Here is a 15,520-nt window from a genome sequence, read left to right on the forward strand (position 1 = left end):
CTGCCCACTGCTCCGGGTGTGTGTTCACGGTGTGTGTGTTCACTGCTGTGTGTGTGCACTTCGGATGGGTTAAATGCAGAGCACTAATTCCTAGTATGGGTAACCATACTTGGCCACGTCACGTCACTTTCATTTCATTTCATTAAATTGGACAAAAAAAAGAGTTCCAGGTAAATTCAGCGGCTCTGCGGGCAGTAATCACCCTCGCCTATTATCACTGCAATGTCTCTTAACTTCTAGCTCAACAAAATCACTTTCCATCCATCCTTCCATCTATCTTCATTTTCTAAGGTGACACACTGACAGGGGCTTCCATCATGTGTCATTATTGGTGCATGAAGCTCCACGGCGGAACCATCCAGAACTCGAGGAAGGGCATCAATCTGAAAATAACCCCTTCCTCAAGCACATCTCTCAGCATGTGTCACGGGAACATTAGGATGTGGAAGGAATCTTGTAGCTGAGTAAGTAATTAAGAGTGAAGAGTGAATGCATAATTCACGTAAGTGCTGTCGAGGATGAGACGTTTGGCACAGGTGACACTACAGCTTTATGACTCTTGTAACAAGTAGCAAAAATGAGTCAGCGTCTTTCAGATTTAAATGTTTTGTTTTACTCATTACAGGGATAGTTTGCCCAAAAATGTAGGCATCATTTGCTCATCTTGATGTAGTTTCAGACTCGCATGACTTTCTTCCATCCATGGAGCACAAAACACCCCAAAACACAAAGTTCTCTTTTTCATACAGCATATAATAACCATAGGCTATGAAGCTCCAAAAATCATCATAAAAGTCACATAAAAGAGATTCATATGATTTGTTTGCTACATTCTAAGGACAAAGTTTAAGTTACTTAATAAAAAAATTCTTGCCTTCTTTCTTTTTATGTCCCATTTGCACTTCTCAATATCCAAACCAACTGCTTCTGGCACCACTGACGTCAAACCTGCTACAAAGACCCTTTAATATTAAACATTTATGCACATATTTGCTATGTTTAGGGGAAAAGAAGCTAAATTCTATGAAATATGCAACAAAACATGTTAAACATAAACAGTAATGTGCTATATTGCTGTCACATGACCTCACTAAGTTGCATATTTAATTCTTTAATTCTAATCTGTGTGAAGATTCTTGGGGAAAAAAATAGAATGACATGTAATAATGGCAGTAAATAATTGTATATCTATTACATAATAATAATAATCATTTAAAAATAGGAAATGTATTTAAAATATAATAAACATAAATATTGATATATAAAAATATTTAACTGTTTTAACTACTAAATGAAGACATTTCTAATAAACAACTATTAAATAAATAAATTCACATTCTAGGCTGCTTTGGAAAAAAATCCTGGACTGCTGACTTTAGGAAGAATCAAGTATTTTCACTAATTGGCTTGGAAATAAATAGGAATTTTAAACTAAATAAAAAAAAACATTTACACTCTAATCAAATAAATAGTCATCCATCAGACTGAAAGGAAGGTCAAATACGATTTCTCACACCATGGGCTCATGCATGCTGCACAATTTGGCAAATGTAGAAGATCACATATCACATGCAAACAGAAAATGTGCATAATCTAGCCTAGCACACATGCTGCATACTGCAAAACCAGTATGTAAAACTATTGGAGTACATCAAAATCGTTAAGTATAAATAAAATTGTATACAAGTGAGCCTTAATTTCCTTCTTAAAACATGAAAATCCGCTCACTTACTGCACCACCTGCCTCTTTCACAAGGCCTGCCAGGGAACTATCAGCGGCATCGGGAAGGTGACCCTTCAAGTGTTGGTGTTGACATTGAGCGGCATCCCCTGGTTATTGCTTATTTAAAGTTAAAGCAGGGGCGAGACGTTGATCAAAACGACGGCGAAAAGACAATAGAGAGCGGCACGGGTCATCTGCCAGATCTAAGATGGTGTGACTCACTTTGACTTCAATTAACTCCTGAGGGAGGTTTCCCGCTCAATGTGTGATCTTTATCACCAGGCTGCCTCTTAGATCAGTATCATGGGCCGAACCACAGGGAAATGGAGATGGCTGGCTTGACAAAGTACAGAAATCACTTCTATTTTTAGGCCTGTTCCTCCCACCCTCCCTTAACAATGCCGCCTCACAATTGACAGTCGTGACCTTGATCTAGACGGGAAAAGTTTGTGAAGGCTCAAGGTTTGTGCTGATGCAGTAAATAGGGAATTTGACAGAGTACAAAGTGTTAAGGAGAGCACAGTGATGTTACAGGAATAGTTCACCCAAATAAATACAAATCCATCATTTACTTAACGCCATGTCATTCCAAACTTGTATACTGTCATTTTTTCAGTGACAATGTCTGTTTAACTCCAAAAAGGACAGGAAAAAAAAAAACATACAAACACACCTGGCATGGATACACAGCTTTTTTTAATCTGAATGCTAAATGCGTTTTACAATATGCGCCACGTTTATTTGTTCTTTGTGGAGCTTAAAAGTCTGTAGTCACTATGAAATGCTGTTTCATGCAACAAAAAAAAACAATAATTTTTTTTTTTAATTGGACATGAAGGGCAAATAATTGATAGTAATTCATTTTATATAAATAATAAAATAATACATATTAATAAATAAAATATGCATAAATAAACCAAATATATTAACATGTTTTAATTATTGTTTTAAATAAAAATAAAATAAATGAATTAATACATAAATACTGTACATACAGGTGTTTATCTGTCCTTTTTGTAGCTTAAAAACTGTAGTCACTATGAATTGTTTGAAAATATATGTGAAGATGTTTTAAAAATTGGAATGACATGAACAGTAAATAATATTAATAATAAAAATTTATATTAATAAATAAAATATGTATAAATAAGTACATAAAATTATATTTTTTAATTTTATTGGTTTAAATAAAAATAGAATAAATGAATGAATAAATAAATACTGTACATGCATATTTATATAATAATAATAATAATAATAATAATAATAAATATGTATAAATAAGTAAATAAAACATAATAATAATAATTAAATAATTAAAAATAGTGTACATGGAAGTGTTTATTTGTCTTTTTGGAACTTAAAAGAATTGTTGTTTTATGTGACGATGTTGTTGGAATGACATGAAGGGTAAATAATATTATAAAATAATAAATATTAATCAATAAAATACTCATAAACAAATACATAAATATGTTTAACTATTAATTTAAATAAATAAAAATACAAATAAATATATACTGCATATGAAGAGCACATTCAAAAAATTCCAGCCAAAAATTGTGTAATTATAATACTTTATGTAGTCACTGTTGCACAAACATTCACTCTGGATTGGACTGTCGACTTGGCAAGAATCAAAAGTACTTTCACTCCTGCATACATAAGCATGCCACAATGCACTTGCCAAAAAGCTCTTTACAGTATTCTGTTTAACTTGAACGGTAAAAACATCCGGACAACCCGACTGCAGCGTTCTGTGATTATCCTGCAGAACATTCTGAGATATATTTCAGCTACACAGGACACACATTTCAAACTGAAAAGGAGTCAAATTGACAGAGTAAATACGGCAAAGAAAACTCACAGACATTGCAGCTCTGTACGAGCAGAAAAGGGAGAGACAGACAAGGAGAGCAAGTCAAAAGAAGAACCTGCTCTCCAGGAACCCACTGTGGGGAATTTTCTCTCTCTTTCTCTCCTCTTCGTTTCTCCTCCCTTCCTGCTATGACTGCTCTGCCGTGTAATTCCGGGCTTTGATCACTGTTTGTACTGTGTGTATGATATTTAATGTAATTACAGTGAGGATTTGCAGGCCACGTCCTCCCCTGCAGGTTTGTAATATTAATGATCCGCGGTGGGTGGCATGATTGTGGGTGGGAGGGTAATCGCAGAATGCACTGCTGTGAAAGCCTCCTCTCACTGGAGACAGCGACCTCGCCCATTGCGTGTTAGATTTTGTTAATGGCAGGGCACAATGATAAGGCCAACGCTTGAGAATATCCCTCCTGTATTTGCACATCCAAGAATAGGTAATGGAACTGACTGACAGAGAAGATTTGTTATAAGTCAAATGACTAACTGGTTGACTAAATGGAATGACTAAATGGAACAAAGGGGCAAAGTAATAGTAAAAGTAGCGATGCTAGTATCTTAACTACATTTTTGGTGTCTTGACATTAGTTCAGCTGTTTACAAAACAGTGTCACTTCTCCAGTAACAAGCTACTTTTTTTTCTAAAAGAGTAGAAAACACTTTTTTTTATCACATTGTATTGTATGGACCGATGCAATAATGAAAATATTGGAATGACATGAGGGTAAATAATGACAGTAAATAACTGTGTATAAATAATAATAATAATAATAAATATTTATATATAAATACATATTTTAAGTATTCTTTGATATTTTGCTTTTAACTATTTACAAAATAAATAAATAAATACATTTTATCTATAAATATTTTTACTATTTACAAACAAACAAACAAATAGGCATTTTAAGTATTCTTTGATCATTTGCTTTGATCTATTTACAGATAAATAAATATTTTTTCTATAAATATTTTAACTATTTACAAACAAACATATAAATAAATACGCATGAAGTATTCTAAGATATTTTGCTTTTAACTATTTACAAACAAAAAATAAATATTTTATATATAAATATTTTAACTATTTACAAACAAATTAATGAAAGAGTGGGAACATTCATGTAATTCCAGTCAAAAAATTATGAAATTGTAATACTATATGTGACCCTGGACCACAAAACCATAAGGGTCCATTTTTTTAAATTAAGATTTATACATCATCTGAAAGCTGAAATAAATAAGCTTTCCATTGGGATAGGACAATATTTGGCCGAGATACAACTATTTGAAAATCTGGAATCTGAGGGTGCAAAAAAAAAAAAAAAATCTAAATATTGAGAAAATCGCCTTTAAAGTTGTCCAAATGAAGTCCTTAGCAATGCATATTACTAATCAAAAATTAAGTTATGATATGTTTATGGTAGGAAATTTACAAAATATCTTCATGGAACGTGATCTTTACTTAATATCCTAATGATTTTTGGCATAAAAGAAAAATCAATAATTTTGACCCACACTATTGTTGGCTATTGCTACAAATATACCCGTGCGACTTAAGACTTAAGGTTTTGTGGTCCAGGGTCACATATATAGTCATTGTGGCACAAATATTCACATCTGGGGTTGCTTTGAAATTAGAATAATTTCTGGACTGTTGACTTGGCAAGAATAAGCAATATGTACTTCTAAACTGTCCATTAGCAAGTAATGATGGGAAATCTGATTCATTTTAGTCAATGAAAAATATAAATGAACCGACTAAAATTACATTTTTTATGAGTAGATTCATTTTAGTAAGTTTATTTAGTGATTTGAATTAAGTGAATCAAATAAATTTAGTCAACTGAATAAATTTTTGCAAATCCATAATTTCATTTACATATTTACAGCATAGTGTAGCTAACAACTGCAACTCCATATTCACCAGTCATCATCCTCAACAAGAATAATATGTTTTGTAAGTCACAGCATAAGGCTTATTTCAGCTGTTACTGTGTCCATATGGGCATTTAGCACATAAAAGCAGTTCAAGCTAACGTTATTACATCTCAAACAAAGAACAAATTAAACTGGAATATTTCCGAGGTTTTTAGAGCATTCAGAACGTTATGGTTTCGTATCGTCCTCAGGAAGGATGTCTGACATGATGTGGGCAACACACCAACAAGGTCAGCTGCATAATCAAGCAGTTGCTTCAGCTGGACTCACCTGACAGAGATGGAGGCCAGACCCTTTGTCAAGCTACAGACGTATCAGGTTATCAGCCAGACTCAAATGAACCAGAGAGATGTTTCTTGATTTACGCCGAAGTGGCTTAGTGGTTCACACAGAGGCTCTGATTCATTGAGCTATCATGCTCACGCAGGCAACACGGGTTTGACTCCATCTTGCATCATCTATCATTTTCTTCTCTTCTCCTTGACATTTCCTGTCTACACCTATAAATACAAGTGGCAAAAAGGACAAAAATAGAATGAAAATATATATGGGGAAAACTGTGGCTAGTTGTCACACTATTTACTTCAGTGACTACTTGCTATGTTAAATGTATTTTTTAAAGCAATTTCTGTATATACACATAGTTTAAAGTCTTTGCCCTTCATTCATTAAAATATAATTTAAAGGGTTAGTTCACCCAAAAATGAAAATTAGTCCATGTTTTACTCACCCTCAAGGCATCCTAGGTGTATATGACTTTCTTCTTTCAGACGAATCCAATCTGAGTTATATTAAAAATTGTCCTGGCTCTTTCAAGCTTTATAATGGCATGGTCGGGTGTTTTTTTCAACAGTCCGAAAGTAGCCAAATAAAGCACACACATCCATATTAAAACATGCATCACACGGCTCCGGGGGGTGAATAAAGGCCTCCTGTAGCAAATTGCGTTTTTGTAAAGAAATATCCATATTCTGCAAGGGGGATGTAAACTTTTTGATATATATATATATATATATATATATATATATACACACATATATTAGGGGTGTAACGATACAAGTATTCGTATTGAACCGTTCGGTACGAGGCTTTCGGTTCGGTATGCATTACAAACTGAACAATTCGTTGGACTAATCCTATTACATTTGGAAAATAAAAGAGCTTAAGTGTGTAAAATATAATGGTCTCAGTGCCACTACGCTCAACAAGGCAGCCCAACAGGCAACGTGCTGTCTGCCCAGTGGCAGGCCCCCGCGATAAACTCCCCTTGCTGGGTTGCGTCAAAAGACGATGATCTTGTATCGACGATAGCCAGAGATATTGTCAAAAACATCAATTATTGGCAATATTAAGGGTAGGCATCCTAGGTGTATATGACTTTTCTTCTTTCAGACGAATCCAATCTGAGTTATATTAAAAATTGTCCTGGCTCTTTCAAGCTTTATAATGGCATGGTCGGGTGTTTTTTTCAACAGTCCGAAAGTAGCCAAATAAAGCACACACATCCATATTAAAACATGCATCACACGGCTCCGGGGGGTGAATAAAGGCCTCCTGTAGCAAATTGCGTTTTTGTAAAGAAATATCCATATTCTGCAAGGGGGATGTAAACTTTTTGATATATATATATATATATATATATATATATATACACACATATATTACGACGATAGCCAGAGATATTGTCAAAAACATCAATTATTGGCAATATTAAGGGTATTTGGCATTTTCAATTAATGTAGGCCTGTTACATTCTTATTTTTATTAGGCCTATTATTATTAAGTTACTTTTATTATTAAATTAAAATTATAATTAATTTGCCCAGCAATATTACCACATAACTGACACGCTGCGAGGATAACAAAAGATTAGGTTATTTACTCCTCAATTATAATGTTTTTTTTTTTTAAACAGGTCATTATACAATGAATTATAAACCTATGATTAAAATATTAACACTGCAGTCATCAATAAAAATAAATGAAATAAAAATGTCAAGCACCGACTTTCGACACAAACACGACGTTTAACACAAATTATGTTTCTTCTAATTTTTTTCACTATGTATGAGCCACAAGAGAAATATTAAGAGAATAAATTAAAACAGTTAGCTATCAGCATATGTTGAAATAAATTTGTCTCTCGTCGTCTTTGAGAGAATATGCGGCGTCAGATGCCGAAAACTCTGTCATTCCGTTTTTACTTTCACTTTCTGCAAAGTGAATAGACTGAAATTAAGTTCACAGGCATAACTCTTGCGCAAAGTTTGCACATTGCTTATGTGATATCCATTGGCTTGCCTTCATGGTTTAAAACAGAAATATTTCCAACATTGCGACGTAAGCAATTACCCCCCACCCGTATCGAAAACGTACTGAACCGTGACACCACTGTGTTGTATCGAACCGAACCGTGAATTTTGTGAACCGTTACACCCCTAATATTCATTTATATTTATATTTATATTTATATTTATATTTATATTAGTGCTGTCAATTGATTAAAAAATTAACTTATTAATCGCACATTTTTATGAAATTAATCGCAATTAATCCCACCTAACATTCAAGTTTTTAAATATACTTTTATATTGTAATAATTTCACATTAAATCTTCAAATTAATGTACAAACAACATAAAGACGGTATATTTTTAGTATTTGTTTAATGGCATCTTTTTTTTATGACTGAAGGCCACAGTATGACTGATACCAACTGATACTGATACTACTGATGTCTCTATAAAATTGTTTTCCCCCTAATATTTAACCATTGACTATAGCCATTCAACATTAAAGTATAATTGAGAGCTATCAATTTTAACATTTATTAGACTTAAAAAAATAACTTCTAATTTATAACTTCTAATAAATGTCATATTTACCTGTGCCCTTCAGCAGAAATATACAGAAATTGCAATTGAATTTATCAAACACTAAATTCTAAATTAAATATAGATGAATTCATAAAGCTATAAAAGTTATTGGTTTACTATTTTTTTCTCTTTTTTTCTTTCCTTTGATTAACAGACATCACAGCATCTGGGTTATTAGGTTGTTTTAGCTGCTATGTCTTTAAGAGCTGCCGCTGCTGAACATGATGCAGATCTGACACGCATCGTATTTTCTATCAACTCTCTTTACCTTTTCTGACCCACTTCGTCTCCAGTAATGAACTGACAAGTTGAATCGGGTGTGTTCGATGAGGGAGACAGTGCTGGGATGCTCCAGGACGGTTTTGAAAACCATTTCAGAGATGTTCTTAAATGTGACTCATATAAATTATATTACATGCATGCATGCACAGTTTTAAGGCAGCTTTAATCGCCTTGTTGGTAACTTCATGACTTAACTGACCACGAAAATGCATGCACGTAGTTTCATTAGCACTTTGACCTGAAATGATACAGGGAACAGCGCACGCCAGTACCATTTCCACGCTGAAGTTGTGAAGTTGGAGCGCGCGTCTGAAACGTCTACCATTTGATGTGGTCGTAAAGACATTCTGCGACTGAATAAATGCACTTCTTGTCAAGATTAAAAGAGACAGAAGCAGCAGTTGTGAGTGGGGTGGCCAACCCTAGCTCCGCCCCTGCGTTAATTGCTCAGTTTTTTTCAACTGCTTACACACAAAATCTTTACTTGTCACATAATTTCTGAAACCTGACACTCAAACACCAGAACCACACACCAAATCTACAAAACCATACACTAATTTTCCGCCTTTGACTCAATGTTCAATTTCATAAAACACTTTTTGCAAAACACAACACACAATTCTGTATGTAACACACAAAAATCTAACAGGAATTCATATTATGGCAAAGCTGTTTGCAAATGTTTGCTTTTGAGATGTGTTTGTGATATTTTGAATGCAGTGCTTCATTTTGCAAGAGATGTGAGGCATTTTGCATTTTGTGTATGCAATTCTTTGATTTGTGTGTAAAGTTTGGAAAAACGAGGCAACGTTTTGAAAATGTAAGCAGTTGAAGAAAACTAAATATTTTTAATGCGTTAAACTGTAAAAATTAATCGCCTGCATTAACGTGTTAATTCTGACAACACTAATATGTGTGTGTGTGTGTGTGTGTAGTAAACCATATAAACCATTGTTCGAGTGACATATTAAATATTAAATGTATTAAAATGTGACAACCTGACATTAAAAAAAATAAATAAATAAAACCCCCATTGTCTTCAAAACACAGTTCAACTTTTGAGTTCATACAGTATCTATCTGCATTACATAGTTGACTGTTTAACTTATGCCAGTGTGGTTTCATTATGTTGACTCGCTGTTACCCAACAGAATATGGATATCTAATGCTTTGCATTCTTCATATACAAACCATTGAGAACTGAATATGTTTGTGAGCACATCATAAATCACTATGAATGCTTTTATGGTTTCCTAATCATGGTCGTAATTATGATAATGCCGCTATAAGCCATTTACATTATTTCACTTTGTTGAATCACTAATGCTTGCATTCATCAGCGCGTTGTGCTTTAGACTCTTTAGAGTTTGGCAGAGACATGTGGCAATATCTAATTATTCAGTCTAAGAGTGTGTCAGAGACCCTGGAATGCCAAATCAGTCATGCTGGTGTCACTCCGGGGACATCTGCACTACTCTGTCTTTATTTTACTCCATTCAATGTGGTGGATGATGGATTTATGAGCTGTGTGTGTGCTCGCTCGCTCTCTCTTTCGCAGCTGAGCAGATTGCCTGAGAGACTTCAGGGTCTCTGTCAGCCGTGTTCTCCATTCCTCCTTATGCCACCTTGATCAACATTCACTGACAATCTGTGCATTACTCATAGGATCACACTGTGCTTTTCTTGAACAAAATTAGACAGGTGACCTTACGGGTCAAACATGGAATTCCTGGCCAAAAAAGATTACTTATTAGAGGTGCATGCTAAAACAAACGCTACTACTGCTCGTATTTATGAATTTCAACAAACTCCTAACCCTAGGTATTAAACTTTGGCACATAATTCACCCCATGCCAATGGGGATTACTTCAAATTATAACCCTAGGGTTACTTGTTTGTGCATGCAACGATATCTCAATTCATGCAGATTTTTGAGTACGTTATTGATTTTTGGCATGGGAAATGATCAAAATATTTGAAAAAAAAAAACATGGGAAAAACTGAAATAGAAACTTGAGTCGTAGGGATTTGAATATCATAAAGGCTTTTTTTTACATTCTACCTACAAAGGTACATTTAAATAAATCTCTTCTATCTAACAATTGTTGTGAACATGAAAGTGTATTTCATGTACTTGAAATGTGTTTTGGACTTCTAAAAGTCTTGAAATCATACTGTGGTGATGTCAGGGAAATCAGAAATCCCACCATAAACATATCGGCTCACAGCGTGAACTATTTGTAGCTACTTTGCATTCAGCTAAACGATCATTGCTGACACAGAAACATAATCAAAGGACCAAAATGCCTTTGCGTATATTATTTCTGTCTGTATATTTGAAAAATGATGGCAATTATCACATTTCATCTTCTAGACAAACTGCGGCTTGAAACACGCATGGAGGAGTAGGCAGATATAAGCTATGATATCTCAAAGAAATAAATAAATAATTTTAGCCAGCACTGCATTTACCTCTGTTTACACAGTTAGCTGTAATTAATCTCCATGACAGCGTATGAGCAAAACACACTAAACCTTCACTTGCCAAAAGCACAATCATTTGTTAGTCTATTAAAGAACATATGATGTTGACTGCATGCATCTATGCAGCATAATATACAGACACAGACACCTCAACCTGGTATTTAAAATAAAATTTAAAATAAAATTAAATTAAATAAAAATTAAATTAAATTAATAAAATTAAAATAAAATTAAATTAAATAAATATGTATGCACACACAAAATCTGAAAATATTAAGTTATAATTACGTTTTTTTTTTTTTAAATGCATACACTAAAATGCAAACACACACAGAATGTAACAAATCAGCATTTCAACTCCATCACCACTTCATGTTTATGTAGGCTATTTGAATACCTCAAAGTCCTTTAGCACACTCCTGTGCAGACAAATAAGCAGTTAGCATATTTAGCAGCGTGCTAATCTCCTCATAATTCTCTATCTGTAATGCTTCAATTTTATAAAGGGCAGTCAAGGGCTGTGCATCGTCGGATTATTCAAATGAACAATGCATAATGCTCCATAACCAAATAATAAAGTTATTGTCCTGGCATCAGATACAACCACAAGCTCAATATAAGTGAAACTAGTGACTAGCTTTAATATTCTGCATTGCCAAAGGCTGAATACAATCATGCAATCATTTCACAGTGCTATATTTAGACACATAAACAGAAAGGAAAACATACTTTATGAAAAGCAGCAGCAGGAATTATGCATGAGAGGACTGAGATGTTTCTAGTCTTTAGCTTCTCAATCAAAGCTAATGTCAGGATACCTGCTAATCACGCTCCATTATCTAACATGGAATTCATCTAGCTTCCATACAGATTTCTGTGTTCATTTACATACAACATACAATAGCAGAGCATGTATGTCCATTATCATTATTTATACTAACATGCTAAACCTACAGTACATGAAGCTGCTGTATTCAATTTGAGCATGATCGAATTGAACGCCTGCTTCTACAGCTCTGCCTGTTTAGCCCCACCCACCAATTCCCGCATGTAGTGTAAATAACGAGAGAAGCGAACATAGGTCTATGCAGAAACCAAATGATAAACTTTATTTGATGAACTTTGTTTTTAATGAAGTTCCAGACTGTGTCAGTAAGAACTTGGTCCTTTGTTCACTTCATTTTACTGCGGATTCGTTTACAAACAAGGCACAATTCGACGCAGGATTTTCAGAAAGATTAAAACTGAAAGACGATGCTGTGCTGATTATATTTGATCCGACAGTAATGTCGAACCACACAAGTGTGAGTAACGGTTTTTGATCACTATTGTTTTGTCTGTTATTACAGATCGTTTGATATGTACAGAGTATTTATGCATTTTTAACCGAAAACACAGCAGCGTCCATCTGTGAAGGATGTAGGCTGTCAAACATACACAACTATTAGCCAATCACACCAGTGGGCGTCTACAATCCGCCACGCATATTCAAATGAGAGTTCTGATGAGGCGAGTCAAAACAGGACAGAAAATAACCTATTATTTTAAAATAGTTTTTTGATGCAAAAATCTTGATAACATTAAAAGTGTATCTCAGAGAACAGTATAAAATAATTTTTAAAAAAGGCAGTTCATGACCCCTTTAAGCAGAAATCAATCATGTTAATTTGGTGTAAATAAAAACAAAAATTCTGTAAGTAATTTTCTTACAGTTTGAGCAATTTAAGCTTGCAGTTTCAACTAATGTCATCCCAGGCTTATCTATCTATCTATCTATCTATCTATCTATCTATCTATAGGCTAAATATCACAGCAGTTCAGGAATGAAATGTCTGGTGAGTGACGCCAAGAGATTAATGCTCTATCGCGTTTGAAAATAAAGTACCACCTACACTAAAACCGACCCTAAACCTAACCAATATTGTTAACAATGCAAACACATTTGCTGAAGCAACCATGCCTTTCTGGCAAGTCTTTGAGCTCTTTAATCGTGACTCATGTTTCATGGGATTTATACCCGAGAGTTTCGCATTGCAAGTGAAAATGTACTAGTTTACAAATCATGTTCTATGGTAAATATGTTCTGAGGTCATAACATAGCATTGTGCAAGAAACCGTGTGAAAATAAGTCTATATTAATCAATAATCTGACCTGTCATTATTAATTTCTATGAAAATAAATAAAAGTGTTGTTTTACTGCCACTAGTGTTCATTTCAGCTGCGGTGAACTGTGATCTGGAGTTGCACAAAAAGTTTTTCCAAAGAGCCTAAGTTGCTAAATGTAGGCCTAATGCATTGCCTCAGCAAATATTGATATATGCAATTAATTTTGATTCATTTGATTAATCAGTCGGAATATCAAGTAATTTGTTTTTGAAATTTTGTATCGACTGATGGCCCCTAATATTAACATTTAGCGTACTGTAGATAAATGATGCAATAACATGACCTCAACCTTTCCAGTGCAATTATTATTTTCCAGTCCTCACTTTTATTATTACATGTTACTTTATTGGACAAGCATATAGTAGCACAGATTAATCTTATTTTGTGCATGGACACCACATGGTGCTTTATGCCAAGCTGAAACAAATTCGGTGGGAAAGCGAAACCTTTGAACGGAAAGCCCTGGAGGCTCTTTTCTTTATCTCATTCAAATGTACGGCACAAACGTGTCTCTAGGGACCCTGGCAGTCCTAAGGCTTCGAACACAACAACAGTGTTATCACAACATCTGTGAAGAGGGGCAGAGAGGGGAGAAAGGAGCCATACTATTATGAGAAAGGGCATAGTAACCACATGCATTTGCCACTGCAGTTTTCACTGTAAAATGTGACCCCTGATTTCACCAAACTTTAACAATACATTCGCATATAGCAGGGATCTTGTCTTTCTCATTGGGTTTCTTTCCATCTCATGTACTGTAGCTCATACGGTTTATCATACTCAGAGCTCCATACGTTTGACAGCAGGGTTGCCAGATTGACTGAAAATTTAAAAGGGTTATTGATCTTAAATGAATGTCACACTGGGCTTTCATTATATATGGATAGAAAACTGTTACTGTTAGATCTTCATGCTGTTCATTAGATACTAGCTAGAGATGTAAAAAGATCAATCATACTGAGATATGACAATGACTTACTGCACCAATTACAGAATTTAATAAGAGATGTTCCTAAAACTCTCAAGTGGCCTAAAATGACTGAAGTGGTTTATTGTTTTTATTAAAAGGCGACAAAGACACCAGTGCTTGATAAAGAGTGTATTATTAACAATTATAAGAATGAACATCTCAACTAAGCAGTTTATTATCACTGACAAGTAACATAGCAACATAGCAAGAAAGAAAGAAAGAAAGAAAGACAATCTAGAGCAGGGGTGTCCAAACTCGGTCCTGGAGGGCCGATGTCCTGTAGAGTTTTTTCAACTTGCCTCAACACACCTGCCTGGAAGTTTCTAGTATGCCTAGTAAGACCTTGATTAGCTGGTTCAGGTGTGTTTAATTAGGGTTGGAGCTAAACTCTGCAGGACACCGGCCCTCCAGGACCGAGTTTGGGCACCCCTGATCTAGAGCAATACTTTAAAAAAAAAATGTTTCTCTCTCCACTATATCACTCTCAAAAATAAAGGTTCTTTATTGGCATCTAAAGAACATTTAGCATTCTTGAAACCTTTTTATTGGACAAAAGATTCTTTATATTTTAGATTATTAAAGGGTAATTTACATTAAGGAGAACTGGTTCTTTTAAGAACTGTTCACTGAAAGGTTCTCTGAGGAACCCAAAATAGTTCTTCTATAGCATGGTTTTTGGAAACTTTAATTTAAAGGGTGTAGAAAAACCTACACTCTCAAACCACATACTATATCTATATCTAAGTAGTATGCTGGTATGGAGATGTCATCAGTAAGTAGTCATTAGTGCACTTTAAGACAATGACTTGCAGACAAACAGTATCTACTGTCCAGTCAAAGGTCTTCCTTTGACATTGTTCATCATGACCAAATGTTACTGTACTTCCTCTTTCCTTTTTTACCTGCATTACATTCATTTTATTTGGAATCTGCTGTGGTCTGGCATGAGCTATTTGCTCTTTATTGTACTCTGTTGTGATGTATTTTAATGTGCTTCCTGTCTGGGGAATACACATGTAAATGAGCTATCTGCATAACTCCTGTGCAACTGCCGAATTGGTCACGGTCCCTATTAAACAAACTGATGAACAAAAATAAAACTACAATGCAGCCAGGGTTTCTGACAGTTTATGTGTGTTTGTGCTGGAGTATGCAGGGCCTTAAGCTCACATTTCAGAAAATATTCAGATTGCTTGAAGCCTT

Source organism: Sinocyclocheilus anshuiensis, unplaced genomic scaffold (assembly GCF_001515605.1).
Source record: "Sinocyclocheilus anshuiensis isolate Anshui unplaced genomic scaffold, SAMN03320099.WGS_v1.1 scaffold447, whole genome shotgun sequence".
Lineage (NCBI taxonomy): Eukaryota > Metazoa > Chordata > Actinopteri > Cypriniformes > Cyprinidae > Sinocyclocheilus > Sinocyclocheilus anshuiensis.